Raw genomic sequence first — 11,862 nt, forward strand, 5'->3', positions numbered from 1 at the left:
GTCTGGGAAACTTTGCAAGACTTCATCTCTACAATAAATCAAAAAATTAGCCGGGTATGGTGATGCGTGCCTGTAACTCCAGCTACTTGAAAGGCTGAGGTGAGGGATCACCTGAGCCCAGCAGGTTGAGGCTGTGGTGGCTGTGCATGTGCCACTGCATTCCAGCCTGGGCAACAGAGTGAGACTCTGACTCAAAAAAAAAAAAAAATACACACGCACACATATATAAAACAATAAAATGGTAAGGTTTTTTTTTCTATGAGTAAATAGTTTAAGCATAAATGAATTCAGCTCCCCAAGCAAAAGGTATAGGTTGGCAAAATGAAAAAATGATTGAAAAAAGATGTTCAACTATATGCTCTGCACAAAGAACTCACTTATAGATCCAATGACACACATAGGTTGAAAGTAAGAGGACAGAAAAATATTTTCCATGTAAAAAAACAAAAAAAGAGCAACATTACCTGTACTAATAATGGATAAATAAAACTTTAAGACAGTATCTGTTAGAAAAACATTACATCTGCTAAAAGGGTCATTTCACCATGAAGATATAACAATTATAAAGTTATATGCACCAATTTTCAGAACCCTAAAATGTATGAAACAAATGCAGACAGAACGAAAGAATCAGTTCTCCAACAATATAGTTGACCTTTAGACAAGTTTGAACTGCTCAGTTCCACTCACACACAGATTTTTACCCCAAATACAGTATCAGATGCAAAACCTATGTATACAGATGACTGACTTCATGTACAAGGGTTCCTCATGGCCAACTGCAGTACTTGAATATGCACAGATTTTGGTATACTCGGGGGTTCTAGAACCAATCCTTTGTGTATACTGAATGACAACTATAGTAGGAGACTTCATATTTCACATACACATAGATAGGATACCTACAGAGAAGATTGTAAGGAAATAGAAGACTTGAAATACACTATACACCACTTGGACCTAAAAGACATATACAGAATGCTCTGCACAAAAACAGAATACACATTTTCTCAATTGCACATGGAACATTCTCCAGGATAGATTATACATTGGGTCACAAATCAAGTCTTAATAAATTTTAAAGTTTAATACCATAAAATATTTTTCCAATTATAATTTGGAATACAAAAACTGGAAATCAATAGTAGCATGAAAAGTGGAAAATTCAGTAGTATGTGGAACTTAAACAACACATTCTTTAAAAATCAATATGTCAGACTGAATCCGAAGTGAAATTAGAAAATATCTAGAAATAACTGACAAGAAAAACTCAACATGCCAAAAATTATGGGATGAAGCAAAAACAGTGCTAAGAGGGAAATTTATACCTATGTAAAAAAAAGCTTACTTTTTTAAAAAAAAATCACAATTCCACTACATAATTTTATACTCAAGAGCTAGAAAAAAACTGCACCAAAAACTAGCAGAAAGAATAAAATGATAAAGATTAGAGCCATAATAAATAAAATAGCTGAGCATGGTGGCTCACACCTATAATCCCAGCACTTTGGGAGGGCAAGGCAGGAAGACTGCTTGAGCCCTGGAGTTCAAGACCAGCCTGGGCAACACAGCAAGACCTTGTCTCTAAAAAAAAAAAAATCAACAAATTAGCTGAGCATGATGGTTTGTGCCTGTGGTCCCAGCTACTTGGAAGGCTGAGACAGAGGATCACTTGAGTCCAGGAGGTCTATGATGCCACTGCTCTCCAGCCTGGGCAACAGAGTGAAGTCCCAACAGAGAGAGAGGAGAGAGAGAAGAGGGGGAGGGGGAGAGGAGGAGAGAGGAGAGGAGATAGATAAATAGAAAAATAGAAAAAATTAACCAAGAGTTTGTTATTCTAAAAGACTAACAAAATTGACAAAACTTTAGTGAGATTGACTAAAAAAAGAAGACTCAACTACCTAAAATCAGAAAAGAGGACATTACCACCAATTTTACAGTAGTAAAAATGATTCTAAATGAGTACTATAAACAATGGTATACTAACACAACCTAGATGAAACAAATTTCACAAAACACATGACCTACCATGACTAAATCATGAAGAAAGAGAAAATTGGAGTAGAGATATAACTAGTAAGAAGATTGAATGAATAATACAATATCTCCCAACAACAAAAAAAGCCCAGAACCAGAAGGCTTCCCCTATGAATTATTTCAAACATTCAGTGAACATTTAACATCATAACTAAACTCTTCCCAAAAATTCAAGAAGAGGAAACACTGCCCAGTTCCATCTTTGCAGCCAGCATTTACCCTGATACCAGACCAAAGACATTACAAGAAAATTATGAACCAATATTTCTACAAATACTCATGTAAGAATCCACAACAAAATAACCATAAATCAACTGCAGCAGCATATTAAAAGAATTATACTCAATGACCAAATGAATTTATTCCTGGAATGCAAATACAGTTCATGGTTCAACATACCAAAACCAATGTATTATACCACATGAACAGATTGAAAGATGAAAACCACACGAGTTTTTTTTTCAGTGAATGCAGAATGAATTTTACAAAATTCATTACTCTTTTATGATTAAAAAACACTCAAGAAACTAAAACAAGAAACCACAACACAATAAAGACTATATATGGAAAACTCAAATCTTTTTTCTTTTCCTTTTAATTTTTTTTTTATTTTAAAGATGGGTACAATTCAGAGTTAGGTATACAAATGTTTACTGTGCAGGTACCCTTGTTGATGAGGTGTACTCTCCCCTTCCCTAGGCAGATTCCCACTACTACCAATCCCACTTCTCTGCTCCCCTCCTGGCAGTTTTCCACTACTGCCAATCCTTTTCTTACAGTATTATGATAATTGTTCAAGGTCTGCTTATGAGTGAGAACATGTGATACTCAGTTCTTTGTTTCTGTGAAAGATCACTCCGTATTATAGACTCTAAGTCCATCCAGGTTGCTACAAAGTTCATGATTTTGTTCTTTATAGCTTCATAATATTCCATTGTGTATATGGTCCACATTTTTTAATCCAGTCCTCTTTGGATGGGCAGCATGGTTGGTTCTATGTTCTTGCTACTGTGACCAATGCTGCAATGAACATACCTGTACAGGTATCTTTTTTGTAGAGTGATCTGAATTATTCCAGGTATATTCTCAGTAAAGGGATTGCAGGGTCGTATGGAAGGTCAATTTTTAGATCTTTTAGGAATTGCCACACTGTTTTCCACAGAGGCTGTACTAGTTTACACTCCCACCAACAGTGTAGAAGTGTTCCCTTTTTGCTGCATCCTTTTTCAGCATCTGTTGTTTTTGAGTTATTGATGACAGCCATCCTGACTGGAGTTAGGTGGTATCTCAGTATAGTTTTAATTTGGATTTCTTTGATGACTAGTGAGACTGAGCATTTTTTCATGTATCTCTTGGCTGTTTGTATGTCTTTTGAGAAGTGTCTGCTCATATCTTTTGCCCATTTGTAATGGAGCTGTTTATTTTTTTATTCTCAGCACATTTGAGTCCCTTGTGGATCCTGGATGTTAGGCTTTTGTCAGATATACAGTTGGCAAATATTTTTTCCCAGTATGTGGGCTGTCTCCCTGCTCTCTTGATGGTTTCTTTGGTTTTGCAGAAGCGTGTCAGTTTAATGAGGTTCCACTTATCTATCTTATCTCTTATGGCATGGGCACTTGGGGTTTTGATCAGGAATTGGTTGCCAGTTTCAATTTCCATTAGGGTGTCTCCTGCATTTTCTAAAGTTCTTTTTATTTTTATTTTTTTAACTTCAACTGCTTTATTTGAAAGTCTGATTAGTGATTTAGCATCAGGGTTCTTTTCTTGCACAGGTGGCTGATGAAGCCTAGAGTTGCCACCACACCTGCTATGGTGGCCATGACAACCACTGTTTTAATAGCAACGTCTCCAGCAGTCTTGTGCCCTTTGGCATCCACAATATCTTGTGAGCCAACTTCCTCCTTCCCTGCTCCACTCCCACTGTTCCCAATTGCTTTTGCCAGTCTCAGATCAGAGCGGCTGACACCTCTGAACGAAGAGTCGTCTGACAACAGGAGAATGGATCCTGGGAGGCTGACTGTCATTTTCTCTTCTTCAGTGACCCCTGTGGCTCGCCTGACCTAGCTGACACAGGGCAAGTCACAGAACATAGAGGGGAGTCAGGAGAGAGCTGATTGCAGATTAAGGTGCTCCAGTGGAAGTAGATCAGACTAGAGAGTGCCTGGGTTTCTGATACAAAGGCAAAGGTCTTCACATCAAACCTCTGGTAGTGATCAGGATGGATCACAGAGGAATCAACCGGGTGGAAGTTAGTTTGGTAGTTGTCCAAGTTGTATGCACAGCCATCCATGACAATATTCCACAGGGGGAGAGAGTCTGGGTCTGTGGTGGACGTTGCCCAGCAGTCAACTAAGACTAGTTTGATGTTGGGGTCATCCCTGTTTAAGGACTCTCACTTCCATGTAAATTGGTTGGCAGAGAAATCTCACTATAGGATACTCATTGTTCCCATAAGGTTGTTGGTAGGAGTTATCTGGGTAGGCTTGCAGGATCAAGGTAAGTGGTCCTTGCTTCACTGAGGCCACTGGAGGAAGAAGACTTTTGACATTGATGTTTAGTAGCCTGTCATCTCTGCTGTAAGAACATTTCACTGTCATTCTGAACTCGCTATCTCTGGATATTTTGCTTGGAGGAAGATCTGTCCAGAGAGCATGTATTTCATTTTCGTAGATGACTTTATCATCTTCAAACTTATATCTCATCCCACAGCCATTCACGGGTATGTGAAACCATACCATCCCCTAGGTCTGAGCCTTGAAGACAGGCTGGCAGGATGAGTTTCCCGCCCTGAGGGTACCCAAGTTGAGAGCTGGTTTTGTTTGGTGGCTGTAGACCTCAAAGTCCATAAGCCCATCCTGGGTACACAGCTCACCTGTAACTATAGAAACCGGTGACTCACAGAGACACTCAGGATAAATCACCATGGAGTCTGTCTCCTTTCACAGGTAAAAGTTCAGCTTGAGTGAAGAGACATAGAACTGATCGTAGGCATTTTTCAGAGGATTTTGTTTTGAATAGTTTTGCTGAAATGCAATCTCAAGCCATTTGTCACTTCTAAATCAATCCCATTGTCATGCAACTGGCTCACAATGATGTTCCTGTTTTCAAAGTTCACTGACTTAAGCTTCCCAGGAAACTCTTGTATGGTGACAGTCACTTGTGTGGCATTACAAGACACAGGATCTGGTGCACAAATAACTTGTGATGAGAAGAGCACCTTCTGCCCAGGAGATTACAAACATACGCTTCAAAAACACCATGTAGAGATGACTGTGACCTTGAATATAGTGAGTCACTCCAGTGGCACTGAATGGCACGTAGAAGATCATCTTGTGTTTTTTTTTTTTTTTTTTTGAGTTGTAGTCTCACTCTGTCACCCAGACTGGAGTGCAGTGGCCGCTCCTGGCCACCGCAGCCTTGACCTGCTGGGCTCCAGCGATCCTTCCACCTCAGCCTTCCAAGCAGCTGGAACTACAGGTGCACGCTACGACGCCTGGCTAATTTTTGATTTATTGTAGAGACGAGGTCTCGCCAAGTTGCCCAGGCAGGTCTTGAACCCGCGGGCTCAGGCAATCCACTCACCTCAGCCTCCCAAAGGCATGGGATTACAGGCTGAGCCACCGAGCCCGGCTCATCTTGTGGTTTTCAATCAGGAGACCAAAGCCTTGATTCATGGCCTCTGGCAGGGTCAGAGTCTTGGCTCTTACACCATCACCAACCTCAATGCTCCATCCCATCTGAATAGTTTCTTCATTGTCATCAGCCAAGCAAGAGAAAACTCATGGCCAGGAAAAAGACATGGAATCCTTCTTGCAGACTGTAGATGCTGAAAACCCATGGATCTCTTCTACTTGCATAGTTGGACAGGAGAACTGATACATGACAGCCCTGTTTCTTAAAGCAGAACTGCTGTTCATGAATCTGATGGTCATCTGGTACCCACCAAGCACTCTTTTGGTACAGCTGTCATATGGAGCCCTGAGGGTGAGCTTTCCTGGATCCAGGACGTAAGTGCAGTTTGGCATGTTGAGACCAAGGGGATCCGCCACGAATGCATGCCATTTCTTGGTGCCAAGATCACTCGGAAACTCCACTGTTATTTCGTTTTCACTGCAAACGACAGTGCCTAAGGCAGGATTCATCAAGTGAGAAACACCAATTGAGTTTACTGAAGTCACAAGGGGGAGGAAAAAAGAAATCAACTTGTAGGTGCTCCCAACTGCATTGAACCAGCCCGGGGGAATCCCAGAGTCTTCTCTCTGCCAGCACACCATGGTAGAAGGCACTACCAGATCAACTGGCTTCTAAGGTTCTTATAGTTTGAGGTTTTTACATTTAGGTCTTTGATCCATTTAGAGTTGATTTTTGTGTATGGTGATAGATAGGAATCTTGTTTTAATCTTCTGCATGTGGTCAGTCAGTTTTCCCAGCACCATTTACTGAATAGGTTCTCCTTTCCCCAGTCATTGGTGGTGGAGGCTTTGTCGAAGATGAGTTGGTTGAGAAATCGAGGTTTTGCTTCTGGAATCTCTATCCTGTTCCATTGGTCTATATGCCAGTTCTTGTACCAATACCAAGCTGTTTTGATTACTGTAGCTTTATAATAGAGTTTAAAGTCTGGGAATATAATACCTCCTGCTCTGTTTTTTTTGCTGAGGATTGTTTTGGCGATTTATGTTTCCATATGAATTCCTGTATTGTCATTTCCGAGTCTGAGAAGAATGTTGTTGGCAATTTAATGGGTATTGCATTAAATCTGTAAATTGCCTTGGGTAGGATGGATATCTTAACAATGCTAATTCTTCCAATCTATGTGCATGGAATATTTCTCCATTTGTTTGTGTCATCTTTGATTTCTTTGAGCAATATTTTGTAGTTTTCATTGTAAAGTTCTTTCACATCTCTGGTTAAGATGCCAAGGAATTTGATTTTTTTTCCTGGCTATTGTGGAGGGGATTGCACTTTTTATTTGGGTTTCTGTTTGTTTGTTGTTAGTATATAGAAATGCAACTATCTTTTGCACATTGATTTTATACCCTGAGACTTTGCCGAAGTTCTTTATCAGTGCAAGGTTTTTGACAGATTCTCTTGGGTTTTTGAGGTATAGAATCATGTTGTCTGCAAAGAGGGATAACTTAACTTCCTCTTTTCCTATTTGGATGCCTTCTCTTGTCTGATTGCTCTAGTTAGGACTTCCAAAACTATGTTGAAAAGGATGGGTGAGAGTAGGCTTCCTTGTCTTGTTCTGGTTCTCAGGGGAAATGGTTCCAATTTCTGTCTGTTTAGCAATATGCTGGCTGTGGGTTTCTTGTAGATGGCTCTTACTATTTTGAGGTATGTTCCAAATATACCTGTATGTTCGAGGGTTTTTATCAAGAAAGGGTGCTGGATTTTATCAAAAGCTTTTTCCGCATCTAATGATATAATCATGTGATTTTTGTTTTTACATCTGTTGACATATTTAATGATGTTTATGGTCTTACAAATGTTGAACTAGTCCTGCATCCCGGGATGAAGCCTATTTGGTCATGGTGGATGAAAACTCAAATCTTAATCATAGTACTCAATGACAAAATACTGAAAGCATTTCTTCTAATATCAGTAACACAATGGATTTGCTCTGCTTTCTCTAAATCTATTCAAGGTAATGTTGGAATTTCTAGGCAGAGTGATTAGATAGACAAAGGAACAAAACCTATTTAAATTGCAAAGAAAGTGTTAAAATCATCCCCATAAGCAGAGCAATTAGAAAAAGGATAAAAACCCATTTAAATGGAAAAGAATGAGGTAAAGCCATCCCTATTTGTGATGATATCCTCTTATATGTAAAAATTCTAAAGAAACATTAGAGCTAACAAAATCAGGATCATTTTAGGAAAAACTGTCAAAAGAAGTAGTTTTATTTCTATACAATAACAATTAACAATCTGGAAAGGAAAATACTTTCATTTGCAATACATCAAAAAGAACACATTACTTTGAAACAATCTTTTTTTTTTTTTGAGTTGGAGTTTCACTCTGTTGCCCAGGCTGGAGTGCAGAGGCATGCTCACAGCCACCACAGCCTCTGTCTACTGGGCTCAGGCAATCCTTGTGCCTCGGCCTCCCAAGTTGCCAGAACTGCAGGCACATGCCAACACACCTAATTTTTTGATTTTTTTTTTGAGTTGGAGTCTCACTCTGTCACCCAGACTGGAGTGCAGTGGCCGCTCCCGGCCACCGCAACCTCGACCTGCCAGGCTCCGGCAATCCTTCCGCCTCAGCCTTCCAAGGAGCTGGAACTACAGGCGCGCGCTACCACACCCGGCTAATTTTTTGATTTATTTTAGAGATGAGGTCTCGCTGCCCAGGCGGGTCTCGAACCCGTGGGCTCAGGCAATTCACTCACCTCAGCCTCCCAAACGCGCGGGATTACAGGCTGAGCCACCGAGCCCGGTTGATTTTTTGCAGAGACAAGTTCTTGCTAAGTTACCCAGGCTGGTCTTGAACCCCTGGACTCAGGCAATCCTCTCACCATCACCTCCCAAAGTGCTGGGATTACAGGCACCAATGGTAAGCCACCATGCCTGGCTTAGAAACAATCTTAACCAAGAACAGGAAACACTTGTACACTGTATTCTGCTAAATCTAACAGAAAAATTAAAGAAGGCACAAATAAATGAAGATAGAATCAGTATTGATTCATTATTAATGGATTGGGAGACTGAATATTGCAAGAATGCCAATACCACCTAAAACAATCTACAAATTCAGTGCAATTCTTAGAAAAAAAATCGTTGTGACTTTTGCAGAAATGGGAAAATTCACCCTGATTTGTGTGAAATATCAAGTGATACTTTCTCTTGTGGTCATATCTTGTTGTTTCTTTCTTTTTTTCTTTTCTTTTTGACAGGCTCTCACTCTGTCACCCAGGCTGGAGTGCAGTGGCACGATCATGGCTTACCACAGCCTCAAACTCCTGGGCTCAAGCAATCCTCCTGCCTCAGCCTCCTGAGTAGCTGGGACTGCAGGCACACACCACCATGCCCAGCTAGCTATTTTGTTTGTTTATTTTTACTTTTTGTAGAGAGTGGTTCTTGCTATGTTGCCCAGGCTAGTCTTGAATTCCTGGCCTCAAGTGATACTCCTGTCTTAGCCTCCCAAAGTGCTGGGATTACAGGCATAAGCCAACACGCCTTGCCTATTTTTTAGAATTTTTCATGCTGTAATTGCATAAGTTATGATTTAATTTTTCAATAAAGATTCAATAAATATTAATTTTTTAAAAACTGTAAAATGGAATTTAATAAATTACTAATCAATTTTTTTTTTAAGTTGGAGTCTCACTTTGTCATCCAGGTTGGAGTGCAGTGGCACACTCACAACCACCTCAATCTGCTGGGCTCAGGCGATCTTTCTGCCTCAGTCATCCAAGTAGCTGAAACCACAGGCACGTGCCACCATGTCCAGCTAAGTTTTTTATTTACTGTAGAGACAGGTCTTGCCATGTTGCTCAGGCTGGTCTTGAACTCCTGAGCTCAGGTAGTGCTCTCACCTCTGCCTCTCAAAGTACTAGGATTACAGGCATGAGCCACAGTGCCCAGCTAATTAATTTCTTACAGTTAATGACTCAGTGTAATTTCTGTATATTTTAGCACATGCACCAAAGAATCCAGATTAAAGAATAACACCCTGAATGTCAATATTCAAAAATAAAAAAATTATCTGGCTATTTGAATACATAGGTAAATTGATATGCGTGATCAACGATCTTTGCAATTAATGTCTATTATACTCTTTTAGACGTAAATCCATAACATATCCTGGAAATAGAAATAAACTGAGTGTACGTGTGCCATAGAGCTTAAAAGAACATAGCCGGGCTCGGTGGCTCATCCTGTAATCCCGCGCTTTGGGAGGCTGAGATGAGTGGATTGCCTGAGCCCGCGGGTTCAAGACCCGCCTGGGCAACTTGGCAAGACCTCATCTCTACAATAAATCAAAAATTAGCCGGGTGTGGTAGCGCGCGCCTGTAGTTCCAGCTACTTGGAAGGCTGAGGTGGAAGGATCGCCGGAGCCCAGCAGGTCGAGGCTGCGGTGGCCGGGAGTGGCCATGGCACTCCAGTCTGGGCGACAGAGTGAGACTCCAACTCAAAAAAAAAAAAAAAAGAACAATAAAGTTGACCTAATGGAAAGGTGATTATGGGAAGGGAAGATTGCATGATGTGAGCAGTCTCCTGATGTGGAAGCAATGAAGACAAAGCGCAGTTTAGATGCCTTTTCGTATTCCTTGGACATTCCTGTGATATTTTAAATGTATTTGTTTAAAGAGTTTTGCTTAGAAAAATATACCTCGTTTGTGAGACAGGTTTTTACAGTTGATATTCTGGAAACTAACTTCACAGAATGTGGGTACTTATTAAGGTTCATGATGTTAAGTGGCATGGTGGGGATGGGGAGGTTTCTAATTCAAGCTCCAGGTTGTTTCACTAGGAGGTGTCATGGAACTCTATATGTAGTCTCACTGAAGTCTATAGTTTATAAAACAAAATGAGCAAAGGAAGAAATGATAGAGTGATATTAAGGAAGCCAGGCAAAAGTTTCCAAAAGTCCTTTGAACTTAATGGTTACAGCATCAAATTGTGATAATTCTGAAATGGCTCCATGGAAGCTCATTAGACATTCAAGAGCCTAAGGTTTTTATTGGGGGCTGGTCACATAGGCACCCTCTGCATTCCAGCCTCCTAGAAGAAAAGCAGGTGTTTGGTACAAACCACATTATTCACAGTGAGTCACACATTGGTTATGGAATGGTAGAAACCTTTATGAAATCCATGTTTCTTAAAAGCAGGTCTTTCTGAGGATATCTAAAGGTAGCTATGATATCATAGGTCTGCTATGCCAACTATTTTCTGTACATAGGTTATCAGAAATGAAAGGCTTTCAAGTCTTTATTTTCTCCCTCTTGCCAAATAATAGAATAGGTTATCCTCTCTCAAGGCATGTTGTCAGAAAACTCAACTCAATAAAGATGGAAAGATTTGCTGTTTCCTGTCAATGGGAAGAACACAGTAGGACTTACGCCTTCCCTCCTGAGTTACTTATGTCTTTAGGTTGGTCATAAGATAGTGGTAGTACTTGCATGGTGCAAGTTTTTGTTGTTGTACTTTGTTTATTGTTCATATCCAAGGGAAGGGAGCTGCCTTATTTATAGGGTGGGTAGTTCATGTCTCCAATGTGCGTAGAAACTTTGTCTCTAGTTTCCCCAACCTCTGTGTTAGCCCTCAGTTGTCACTATGGACTGGAATTCCCTTTTCATTTCTTGTCCCTGGGATTTCCTAATGCACCTTTGAGTTTTACTACATTTTCACACTTTATACATTATCACTTCTGTTTGAAAAAGGAAGGTGTCCCACTTCATTAAAGTCTAACCTTATTGAATAGATAGCCATTTAAGGATTTGAGTGCATTCCCACAATACCTCCTCTGTATTTCACACATGAAATTCTCATCCAAAGTAATCATTTGCTGAACCTCTGTCTTAAACATTCAGAGACTACACAGTTTACACATGCCATGTCTAAAGGCACATATTTAAATAACACTTAGGGCTCAGCTTTCCCACCCTAACCTACTGAGATTCTTTTCATTTTAAAAGTAAAATTATTGAACCTACTAGAGGTTCTTTTCATTTTAAAAGTAAAATCATTATTTTCTACTTACAGAAATACTATGTGAACGCTGAAAAACACATTTTTACTTGAAAGTCCAAAGAAGAAAGTGAATGCTAGTAGAAAGTTACTACTCTAGTTTTGTGAGCAAGCTTCAGTATATGCATGCATTATA

The 11,862-nt window shown here is 40.1% G+C and overlaps 1 pseudogene; it reads right to left on the reverse strand.

Moving 5' to 3' along the window:
- Positions 1-3,773: 3,773 nt before the first annotated feature.
- On the reverse strand, positions 3,774-6,311 carry LOC103262211 (annotated as a pseudogene).
- Positions 6,312-11,862: the final 5,551 nt, after the last annotated feature.

This window comes from Carlito syrichta, unplaced genomic scaffold (genome assembly GCF_000164805.1).
Source record: "Carlito syrichta isolate Samal-C Ts95f unplaced genomic scaffold, Tarsius_syrichta-2.0.1 Scaffold304390, whole genome shotgun sequence".
NCBI classification, from domain to species: domain Eukaryota; kingdom Metazoa; phylum Chordata; class Mammalia; order Primates; family Tarsiidae; genus Carlito; species Carlito syrichta.